The 9,566-nt window shown below is 40.6% G+C and overlaps 1 pseudogene; it reads left to right on the top strand.

Annotated features, from left to right (window-relative positions):
- The first annotated feature begins 3,486 nt into the window (after positions 1 to 3,486).
- On the top strand, positions 3,487 to 7,920 carry LOC124982766 (sorting nexin-18-like; annotated as a pseudogene).
- Positions 7,921 to 9,566: the final 1,646 nt, after the last annotated feature.

Consider the following 9,566-nt stretch of genomic DNA (forward strand, 5'->3'; position numbering starts at 1 on the left):
AAGGCATAATTTCTTAAAAAAGAAAATTAAAATAATAGAATAATAAGACAAGAAAATATAATAATCTAAAGGGGAATATTAGAATATTTCCTATATATTATATATATAAAATATATATTTTATATGTAAAATATAAATGTAAACTTATGAAATCATTTTAATGGAAATGCTAATATTGCAGTTGTCCCGTCATACTGAAACCAATAATAACTATACCTTTATGTTTTGGCATTCTCATTGAATTAATCAGGCAAATATACTCAAATGCATCAAGAACTAGTCTACTTAGGGGTTGCACAAAGCTCCTGGGTTACATGAAGAATTTAAGCAGGCCAATACCAGTTCAGACATTATCTATCTTTGGTTTTCATTTTGGGTGCTTCCACAATAACAAGTTGGGGGTATGATTTCATTCAGTGGTTTGAAATTATAAATATGGTAGCAACATATTGTTAAAATTTATTATGAAGCAAAACTTTAGGTTAGTCTGTTTTTCTTATAATTGATTCTTATAATCTTGATCTCTGAAGTACCTATAGCATTAACAGTATATTTGGCATGTTGATAACACTAGATATTTAATATTTCTAGACTAAATTCACTCATGTTATCATTTTCCTCAGCTGAATATGTATCATTGTAAGTTATAAAAGATTCTACCCAAACTCAGCATGAAACTTTTGAAAAATTTGTTTGAGACCTTAAAGATAGTTCTGTAAGGTATTTTAATATGTCACAACAGCCTCTGTTGCTTTGAAAAATTTAGTAGTTTTCCAAGGCATTCAGAAATATCTCTTGGATTTGTTGCATTGTCTGGTGTGTGATATTATTTTGTCAGAAAATATTTCATTGCAGTCATTCCCCAATGATAAATATTTGTTCCATCAATATCATATCATATCATTTCTCTAAGTTGCTGAGGATCTGGCTAATTTGTTGAGGGTGGTTTCCAATTTGTGATCCTCCTGACTCAGCCTCCTGAGTCACTGGAATTACATGTGTGCGACACTGTACCCACTTGTACTTCTGTCTTTACTGACGAAATTCAGTAAAGTGACAAACTAATTGACTAAATTTTGTTAGCTTTTCTCTACGAGTTCAATCACTTGTGTGAAGAGGTTGGGTCATAGATACGCTTATACATCTTTATTTTATTTTATTATTTTCTGTTTCAATCAGTAGTTAGATACAGTATCCTGGGAAACAAGTCTACATCCTTTTCACTGTTTATCATATCCTTTTCATATATCATAGTAAAAACAGTCATTCACTAAACTATTGAATGAACAAATTAAGTCACTAAAAGAGCAGTAATGTAAAATTACTACAGTAAACTTCTATTATTCTCTAAATATGATTCTCTATTTAACATTAACTTTTTCTGAAATGTTTGTTCTCAGCTTTCAATTGGAAATACAACTTAAATGAATGTAGTTAGTAAAAGAGTACTACTCAAAGCATTCAGGAACTACTTTACAGTCTGCATTTGATCACTCAAGGTCAAGAAACATTTACTAAAAATGGATTGATCATTTTCCCATAAACATGATGATAAATGTGGAATCTTCTATTGAAAATATGTATATAATAGATACAATTGACATGTATGAAATAGTGCAAAATTAAATTTCTTCTCTAGTTCCACAATCTAGAAAAGAACCTGGCAGCTGCATCTCTAATTTTCCAATAAATTAAGAAAGAGATGCTTTGTCAAACAGAGTATTAATGCCATTGTGGCCCTCTAGAAAATGTGTCATAACTAAACTACATCTCAATGCCCCTCCCTAAATGTGAACTGCAAGGCCCATTTATTGAAAACTCTGAAGGGATTCAGAAAGAGCCTTTCTTTTGCAGCACTGTTTTCCACATCAAGAGAACAACTGAAACTGTGCTGCTTCATTTAGAGGAAAGATTCTTTTTCTAGTGAATGCATGTTGACTCTGGTCCTGGCAGTTCAACTCTCTGGGGCTCTCACCTCCTGATAAATGAGGGGCAAGCAGGATGGTAGATAAAGCACAGTGGCATTCTGAGGGACATAAACCACCTGCAGATCCGTGGCTGCACTTTTGAGTAGATGCAAGGGAACCCTCAGGCCACTCTTTAGGGATGATGGTGGAATATTTCCAAGTACCAGGGTCCCTTGAGGTACTTCTCTGATGAAGGTTAGGAAGTATGAGCAGAAGCTGTGGGACATTCTTGAAGAATGCAAGTGGGATTTTTATATAAACTTGTTAGGTCTAAGGAGGGACCACTTGTCCTCTTAGGTCTTTGACTTCCAGGTCAAGTTTATCTGGTGCATCAGATGAGAGATACAAAAAAAGTTAGGGAAACGAGACCCTGAAACTTAGGTTCTGGGCAGCCTGGGAAGCAGTTTCCTACCCACTGCTTAGGTTTCTCCCCAATGAGAGAAGACAGTGCCCCTAAACCTTGCCCAGCCAAGTAACTCCAAACAGTCTTGGAGCCCAAATAAACAACCTAGTGAGGATCCAACTGTGAACTCCAGTGGAAAAAATATCAAACTCTTGGGGATTGCTTTATCCTGCACCATAAGAGACATTGGAGTGAAGTAATCTTGATAAATGTAAAGGGTGAGAGTGTCAAGGTGTATGATGCCTAACTATAAGGCCCTGCCTTAGTGTACCCTGACTATAGCCTAAGCGAGGCATTAGCAAGTGCAGCGATTACAGAGGCACCACTGAAGTGGTGGGGTGTCTACTGTCCCTGGGTCTGAACTGTAAGCACCAGCACTGCAGACTTGGACCCCTTAGGGCAGCAGTGCTGGGCAGTGAGAGCTACTCCTCTTCTGGCTCCCACCTTGATGACAGCAAAAGAGACAGGGAGAGGAAAGGTGATAGATGAGTTGAAGACCCACTCATCTAAATATTAACTTCTCTTGTTTGTACACACTGCATGGCTTCAAAAATAAGAGGGTCCACTCTGCTGTACAGGAGCCACCCATGTCCATCCAACCTGCACATGCCATGGGTCAGCTGGCTTGTACTGGCTGGAGTTCAGGTGGGAAAATTGTCCCTCATGGGCCCACTGCTCCGCTGGATTTCTGTTCCCTCTACCTGTGTTGATAACTTGTGAACAAATCCTAATGGTCAGCCCTGATTTATTCCTGGAAGTGATGGTCCCTGTGACTGACCATAGGCACTGTTCCCTTCAACATAGGGGAGTACCAGGATGAGTCCCAGGGCCTCCTGCTGCCTGCTTCAGAAATAAACTAAGAGAGAGTCTAATATCTTTCTGCCTCTGTGGGCACCAGAATCCTAGGTTAAAGTTTACTGAATGGTGTTTGAGAGTTGCACTTCTTGGGTCTTTTAGATACTAGAAAGCACACGAGTATGGTCACTGTTTTCCTGTTTGGGGACTGGGGCCTAGCACTACTAACCATTTATGTGTAGGTTCCTTCTGAGTGCTCCCAACCCACCATTCTTAGGGTCTCCACTACCAAATATATTATAATGTTGATATATTCTCAAGATGCACACCTGGACTTATTTATATACTTTAGAAGATGCCAGAATAGCACAAAAAAATGTTGTCCTGCATGGCAAAGCTGAATATATGGCCCAGGGACAGATTCCTCAGTCAAAGGGCCAGAATGTTCTTGGCAGGTAAATCAGGTTGGTACTCTAGTTCAATTAGAATTTTGCTGGATCCTAACTATAGTTTGCTCTAGGTTTGGCCTTTCTATTCCCAAGTATTCCATGGGCTGAATGACACTATCCATATTCCATGAGACTGCATATGTTCTTTGTTCCATTTTCCTGAGTATAGTATATCTAATAATGGCCCCAGATTTACAGTCCAAACTGCACTTCAGTGGACCTAAACATGGGATATACAAGGAACTCTCTATGTTCACTACCACTCCCAGGATACAAGAGTAATTAAAAGTTTCACTGGATAATGGAGGGGCAAGTTTAAATGATTAGGGGAAGAAACAAGATAAACCCAGCATGGTCTACACATCTCTTCTCAGGTGAACTGTCTTGGTTCTAGTTGCATCAATTCCCTATATGGGTGCTTCTCATTTTATCATGCTGTCTTTCCTTTTCCTTACTGGCACCTCAGTCACCACAGGAGACAATTCAAGAGCTTTCTATCCCCTTTGACCCTTCCTAAAGACTAAAATGGGAATGTTTTCATATAGTTCATGGTTTCATAAATCAGGATAGTTTTTAAAGTCATTTTAAAATTCAGGATTATGCTCTAAACAAAAAAGTACATGTCTTTTCAGTTTAAATTATGTAAAAAAATTTGTAAAAATATTATCACTTTTCCATACAATTATTTTAATTGAAATATCTATTAAGAGTAGTGGATAATAGGAAAAAATATGGAAGTTTAATTACTAAATGTACATGCTAATGGCAATAACCACCACAACAGAAAACAAAACCCCAACACCTGGGCAGCTATGGGAGAAGAAAGACATTAGTATCATCATTTTTCATAATTGCTCTTGAAATTTTTCCTCCTAAAGAGAAACTGCTTGTGCTCCTTCCCCAAGCAGATGTGACTGCTTTGCATTCAAAGTCACTGCTGAGCCTATGATCACACTCAACAATGCCAACTATGACACAATAGAAGATAGCCTTAGTTCCTGCACTTTCCACACAGAACACCTCCAGATGTCATCTACACTCTTGAGTCTGATAAACCAATGTCATGAACAACAGGACTTTCTGAAACTAACTGCCCGAGACACTTAGCCTACACTCAACCACTGAGTTAAATCATTTGGATGGCACCGTGAACCTTAGGGCCGGTGACACCATGATGGCAGTCCACATTGGGAGTCATGTCACCCTGATGGCCTTATTAACATATGACCTTCTTGAAGTGCTCAAACATTGTAAACTTTGTTTCTAGGGAGAACACATATGCCCACTGAGGCTGTATTTCTTGTGAATATAAGCTGCCATCACACAGTCTGAACCCTGAAAGTTATTCAAGTCAAGTTCAATGTATTGGCCAGAGTTCTGCTTTGCCAAAATTGGTGCCTCAAACCAGGTTTAAAAATTTTTCTGCATATACATATATATATATATATATATATATATATATATATATGTGTAGTGTGTGTGTGTGTGTGTGTGTGTGCATATATTCATACAGGAAACTTACGGGCTTTCTAAAGTAGACTTTCATAGGTTATGGAACATCTTTCCCTGGCTTGGCAAAGATTGACACTCATGGCTGTATTGACTTAACTTGGCAGGCCTAACCATCCTGCTTAGAGAGGTTTTGATAATCACCATTGTCCTCTGTGATCTCAGACTATTTGCATGTCTCTTGTCATAGTCATTCAAAGTATGACCCATTTGAGTTCCTGTGAAGTAGCCTGTTTATCAAGCAATGAAAAATCAAGTGGTGGAGTTGAGGAGTACAGTTTCTGATCAAATTCCTATGTGTGAACTTTAAGTGCAAACACAGGCAATGACAAAGGCTATTTATTCCTAGTATGTCTCATAGCAGAAAGCAGCCTTTTCCACACCAGACTTTATGCATAGCCAGTGCATTGCAGTCTTTTAAGGGTGCTGCAATTAAGGACCCAGGAACCACTGACCAGCTATACTCTTAAGAAGTTTAAATGCACCACCATTACAGTTCCCTTCATTGGGATTGTCACTGAGGCCTTTTCCAGGTACATCAGCAGAGACCTCATTATTGAGGGAGAAGGTACCCTTGAAGATGCTATTCTCTCACTCACTATTCATAATTTTCCATTTCTAAGTCTTCTCCCTTTTCTTCCACTAAGCCCCAAGGTTCGTGACATTCATAGGAAAAATACACCACAGGAGGAGCCCATGCTCTTGTTTTTATTATTCCATTAAATGAATCCTTCACTATTACTTTCATTTTGGTATATTGTCTTAAGTCTCCTGTACTTGGCTGCTCATCTCTTTCTAGTTCAGCTCTTGACAATGGGAATGAATGGAAAACTCTGTATATTATCTCTTCTTCTGACTGTGGGACTCAAATAAAAGGAAAAGTATTTAGGACTTATATACTAAGAATATACTATCTACTTTTTCTAGATTGGATTAGGAAGAGAAGTCAAGAGTATAAACTTTCTATAAGAAAGGAAAGATGGAAGTGTTCTCAAAAGGGAGCAAATGCTCATAAGAATGCTAAATGTTGTAGTTATACCATAACCAACTAACAATAAATTGTGCTTATGATTTAAATTGTACTTTTTCACAACAATGAGGAAAACAAGCCCTCATACCATACTGTGTTGTTATCTATGCAGCACATAGCATTATGCCTCAATCATGCTTACAAAATACAAGATAGGCACTGGAATGAATAGATAAGGTCATGATAATTTGTGCTCTAGAGCATGGGGTCACTATATGAAAAAGTTACCAGAATGGAGATAACTTTAAACTCACATTTCTGCCCAGCGCAGGCTTTCCTAACCACGGGAGCCCCTGCAGCCGTCGCCTCAGCAGCTCTATGGCGACTACCGGACCCGCCAGGGCAGTTCCAAGGTGGCCGAAAGCCTGGTGCGCCGGGTAGCAGCGCCTACTCGGACCTTGACGGCTTGTGGTTCTGCCGGTGGCTGAGCGTGGCTGGCCGCTACCGCTTGTCCACACGCTCAGACTTGTCGCTGGAATCTGGCCGTGGATCCGCACCTCCGCAGCATCACCCTTCGAAGGCCAAGAGCCCGGCCATGGTGAGCTGCAACCTCAACCGCTTCTCCACTTTCGTCTAGTCAGGTGGGGAGGCCTTCGTGTTGAGCGAGGCGACAAGCTTCATGAATGATGGGGACAAGCTATGCATGGTGCTAGGGCCCTACAGCCCCAGTGGCAAGAGAACCCTTAACCTTCCAGTGCACCATCGACGACCCCACCAAGCTGAGAAGTTCAAAGGTATGAAGACCTATATCTCCTACGAGCTGGTGCCCACGCACACGCAGGTGCCTGTGCACAGGTGCTACGAGCACTTCCACTGGCTGTATGCGCGCCTGGCTCAGAAGTTCCCTGTCATCTCTGTGCTCTACCTGCCTGAGAAGCAGGCCACTGGTTGCTTCAAAGAGGACTTCATCTCCAAGCACAGGAAAGGCCTGATCTGGTAGATGAACCACATGACCGGCCAGCCGGTGCTGGCACAGTGTGACGTCCTCCAGCACTTCCTGACCTGCCCGGTAGCACAGATGAGAAGGCCTGAAACAGGGCGAGAGGAAGGCAGAGAAGGACGAGATGGTGGGCACCAACTTCTTCCTGACCCTGAGCACACCACCCGCAGCAGCTCTTGACCTGCAAGAGGTGAAAAGCATGACAGATGGCCTCAAGTGCTTCACCAAGAAGATGGATGACAGCACACTGCAGCTCAACCACACTGCCAACACGTTCCCACGCAAGCAGGTGACGGACTTCAAGAAGGAGCGTCAGAAGGTGAACCAGGCTTTCCTTGGCCTCTGCCAGGTCTTTAAGATGGACCAGCAGGCTTCCTCAGCAGGCTTCCTCAGCTGGCTTCCTCAGGAGGCTTCCTGAATCAGGCCATTGCCTTCACCGGAGATGCCCATGATGCCATCGGCGAGCTCTTTGCTGAGCAGCCCAGGTAGGACCAGGACCAGTGATGGAACTATTAGCGCGGGCATCAAGGGCACCTGGCCCGGCTTCCTGGATATCATCCACGTTCAGAAAGGAGTTCTTGCAAAAGTAAAGGGGAGTAGGCCACAAGTGGAAGAAGGGAAGATGGAAGTCCAAAAGGCTGAGGGCATTCAGGATCACTGGAACACAATTTCTTTTGCCACTGTGGCTGAAATTCACCACTTCCTGTCAAATTCGAGTAAGAGACTTTAAATCACAGATGCAGCAGTTCTTACAACAACAAATAATATTTTTCCAAAAAGCAACCCAGAAGTTGGAAGAAGCTCTTCACAAATATGACAGTGTTTAATGAATGGACATTGGATTGTAAACTTTTTTTTTCAATTCAAGAATAATTTCTACAACAGAATAAAAACTGCTGTCAAAGAGCTATTGCCAATGGTCAGTAGTGGTACAAGGATGGTTTTGTGTTCAACTGAAAGCCAGCTGAATATATAATTATGTAGGAGAGAAACCTTTAATATGGCTATATCATAGAAACAGTACCACGCATTGTAACTAAATTATACTATGTATGTCTACACTACCTTTTTAACTTTTGGAATAATGATTTTACTATTTGTCTCATTGTTTTTTGAAGTATGGGTACTTTGGTGCATACTTTATAGACCTCAAAACCTACGAAGGGTCTCCAGGAAGCTGGCTGGATTAAAGCCTGCTGTGGATGCCTTTTGACTCTCAGATTGGGATTACCTACATTCAACCTGTTCTCTGTTTACAAACTCCAACTAGAGCAGTTATGCAACTTTGTGCCTTTATACTCTTGGTTTTTCATTTTATGCCCCCACCTCCACACAAAGGAAGCCACTACTTCTCTGATTGACAGTCCAATGACAAACTGATTATAACCTCTTATTTGTTACTCTTAGTACCACTAACTCTATTTTTAATTTTGATTCATTGTACACAATTGGGGTACAACTAGCCTTTCTCTGGTTCTACACGAAGTAGTCACATCATTTGCGCAATCATACACTTACATAGGGTGATGATGTCTCTCTCATTCTATTATTTTTCCTTCCCTCCACCCCTCATTTTCCTCTATAAAATCCATCCTTCCTCCATTCTTGCCTCCCTCCTACCCCAGTTATATATCGTCCATCGACTCATCAGAGAGATCATTCGGCCTTTGGTGTTTTAGGATTGGCTTATTTCACTTAGCATCATAATCTCCAACTCCATCCATTTACCTGAAAAGCCATAATTTTATTCTTCTTCATGACTGAATAATATTCCTTTGTGTATATATACCACAGTTTCTTTATCCATTCATCTGTTGAAGGGCATCTAGGTTGGTGCCACAATCTGGGTATTGTGAATTGAGCTGCTATAAACAGCTGCATCACTGTAGTATGCTGATTTTAAGTCCTTTGGGTATAGCTGAGTCAAATGGTGGTTCCATTTGAGGTTTTCTAAGGACTCTCCATACTGCTTTCCAGAGTGGCTGCACCAATTTGCAACCCCACCAGCAATGTATGAGTGTACCTTTTCCCCCACATCCTCGCCAACACCTATTGTTGCTTGTGTTCTTGATAATTGCCATTCTAATTGGGGTTAGATAAAATCTTAGGGTAGTTTTGATTTGCATTTTTCTTATTACTAGAGATGTTGAACATTTTTTCATATATCAGTTGATTGCTTGTAGATCTTCTGTGAAGTGTCTGTTTCTTTCCTTTGCCCATTTGTTGATTGGGCTATTTGTATTCTTTGTGTAAAGTTTTTGAGATTTTTATATAGTCTAGAGTTTAGTGTTCTATCTGAAGTGTGTGTGGTTAACATTTTCTCCCACTCTGTAGTCTCTCTGTTTATATTGTTGATTATTTCCTTTGCTGAGAAGCAGTTTTTTAGTTTGAATCTATCCCAATTATTGATTCCTGTTTTTATTTCTTATGCTTTGGGAGTCATGTTAAGGAAGTCTGGTCCTAAACCGACATG

This window comes from Sciurus carolinensis, chromosome 4 (assembly GCF_902686445.1).
Source record: "Sciurus carolinensis chromosome 4, mSciCar1.2, whole genome shotgun sequence".
Classification (NCBI taxonomy): Eukaryota; Metazoa; Chordata; class Mammalia; order Rodentia; family Sciuridae; genus Sciurus; species Sciurus carolinensis.